Source organism: Pongo pygmaeus, chromosome 4 (genome assembly GCF_028885625.2).
Source record: "Pongo pygmaeus isolate AG05252 chromosome 4, NHGRI_mPonPyg2-v2.0_pri, whole genome shotgun sequence".
Classification (NCBI taxonomy): Eukaryota; Metazoa; Chordata; class Mammalia; order Primates; family Hominidae; genus Pongo; species Pongo pygmaeus.
The window spans coordinates 43,733,871-43,736,752 of record NC_072377.2 but is presented as its reverse complement, the minus strand read 5'-3'; positions in this window follow the sequence as shown (position 1 = coordinate 43,736,752).

Here is a 2,882-nt window from a genome sequence, read left to right as displayed (position 1 = left end):
GGAATACCAGATCAATTTAAAGCCCGAAATCAAATAGCTGCAGGATTTGAATCAATATTTTGGTGGGTGACAATTAATAAAAATGTAGATTGGATAAACGACATCTATTACAACCAACAGCGATGTATTAACTACACTAGAGATGCTGTTAAAGGAACAGCCGAGCAATTGGGGGCTATTAGCCAGATGGCTAGGGAAAATAGGATAGCCTTAGACATGATATTAGCAGAAAGAGGAGGAGTTTGCATCATGATTAAAACTGAATGTTTCACCTTCATCCCAAACAACGCCACCCCTAATGGAAGTATAACAAAGGCACTGCAAGGTCTGACTGCTCTATCCAATGAGTTAGCCAGCAACTCACGGGTAAATGATCCCTTTACAGGATGGCTAGAAAAGTGGTTCGGTAAATGGAAAGGAATAATAGCCCCAATTCTTGTCTCCCTTATAGTCATAATAGGTGTACTTATTCTTGTCAGGTGCTGTGTCATGCCATGCATCTGTGGGTTGGTGCAGAGGCTCATAGAAACGGTACTTACTAAAACCTCCCTTAACTATCCTCCACCTCATCCAGAAAAGCTTCTTCTTTTGGAAAATCAAGCAGAACAACTAAGTCAAGACATGTTAAATAAGTTTGAAGAGAAAGCTGTAAGAAAAATGCAAGAGGAGGAAGTTGTTAAATATGAATTCTAAATTTCTCTTCAAAGAATTAATATGTCAGTATGTTCCATTCTTTGCCTTCTACTTTTAAACGTAACTTCCTAGGAAAGCAACCTTTTCTGATTACCTACTGCAACCTGACTCATTCTCCACCTTGACTCATTCCGATTACCTACTCCACCTTGACTCATTCCAATTCATTCTCCACCCTGACTCATTTCATAACCATTTTTCCCGCCATACCAGTCACCCCATCACTGTCTTTAAATTAGTCCATCAGAATTAGTTTAGCCTGTGCAGTCTAACCCTAGCCAATAGGGGAATGACACAGCAGTGGGGACCACGTGCATCAGGAATAAGAACCCCTTTCCCTCCCTCGTCCAAGTGCGCACTCACCATTGCTCCATCTGTAAGGGTGCACCCTTCTATAGAAGTACCTTGCCTTGCTGAGAATTAAAAAGAAAATTTTATATTCGAGTGCTATTTCTTTTGTGGCACGGAAACTTTATTTATAACAAGATCTTCTGTATCTAATTACTAACCCTTTTGTTCTCCATTGCTTGGCTTCCCAGTAATCAATAATCATGCTCATTTTGCTTAATTGAAGATTAACATGATCAAAAAGACAGTCTGTTCCTTGCAGAAATTTCCAGTTGTGTAAGATGGTCATTCTCATGACCGTCTGGCTAATCATTTCCCATTGTGTACTCCTGGAGTTGGAATTATTTGCGATTCCTTTCTAAGGACAAAACTGTATCTTCTTTCTTGTGTTTGTCCTTACTGCCTTTCAGCATATTCCAATATGCCAAGAATTTTAATCTCCTACCCCACCCCAAATTGCTGTTGATCACAATCAGGCAATGTCTCTCTCTCTGTTTACTATCTAGTTACTTTACGTACATATGAAATGAGTCATGGGCAATACTGTGGAATGGAAATCATTATTGAATGGTCTTCTTCCCCCAAGTCATTTATGCCACCACTTCACAGTGGTTCCATTTCCAATATATTTTGCCACTTTGCTGCTGAGAATGTGTCTTACTAGGTTAGCATCTATAGTGGTTAAAAAAATCTCCCATAACAATAATTGTGTGAATCACAGAATTACCAATGACCCCTTATCAATAGCATTCCTGTTAATTAAACTGAGTGGAGAGAGATACAAAGAACTCCGAACCTCACTCATGGTCCCCCACCAAAGCTAAGTATTATGGCTTCTCTCTCTCTGACCAGATAGGCAGAGTTTATTGCAAAGCCACAAGTGTCCTCCTTTGGATTCCCCCAAATAGTGTTTCAGTGAATTCCTCTAGCTTGAATTGCTCCTATTTGCTGGGGGAGTTAGGCAGTCCGTATCCGATGGATTTACTATGCCGACAATTACCTGGCCTTTCCACAGCCTTTTATTTGGCACGTACCACATATGAAGCTTAGAAGATACAGGGGGGAACAGGCCAAATGGAGTCCCTTTCCTCAGAGTGCACGGCCTGGCAAAAATCCTTGAATTCAGTATCAACTTCCCTTCACAGGCAAGGCTCTGCACCCTCCCCACGGATGCCTAATCCTGAAACCATTTTGTTTTAGGTTTAGTTAGAAAGCTTTGTCTCAAGAGCACTTTTGTTTGTTTGTTTTGTTTTTTTAAGTCAAGGTAGTTTTGAATAAAGAATACAATATTTGAGTATTTACAAATCGGGTATTTAGAATATTTACACCTATACAAGTTCTGGGTGAAGTATTCTGCTCCAATTAGTAATCTAGGCACACTTTGCTAGAAAATGTTAAGACTGAATTCAAATCAAGTACAGTACTTTAGAAATCTTTCAGGTGAAGCCTAGTTCTGGTTGCTAGGCAACCTGACAGCTTCCCAAGCTGGGACCAACTCGCCTCCCACACTTGACCATCTCTCCAGCGGTGGGACGCGGAGTACCCATTGGCCTGCATCTCCTCTCACTTAGTCCCAATTGGTCAGAGAACCTCTCACTCCGCTCCCGTTGGCTCTCGCCGTATCTCGCAGCTCCGTCATTGGCAAGTGGGCTCTCGTGCCACCCCACGTCAGTCTCTCACACCACTTCCTCGGCCCTGAGACTTTGTCCCCGCCCCTTCTCCCCGCCCTTCCAGCCACGAGAGAAAATCCTAGCGAGTCACCGCCTCTAGTTTCCTTTTGATTGGTAGAAGCCGGATTGGGGGGCGGGCGCCGCCAGGCAACTCTACCGGCCGCGATTGGC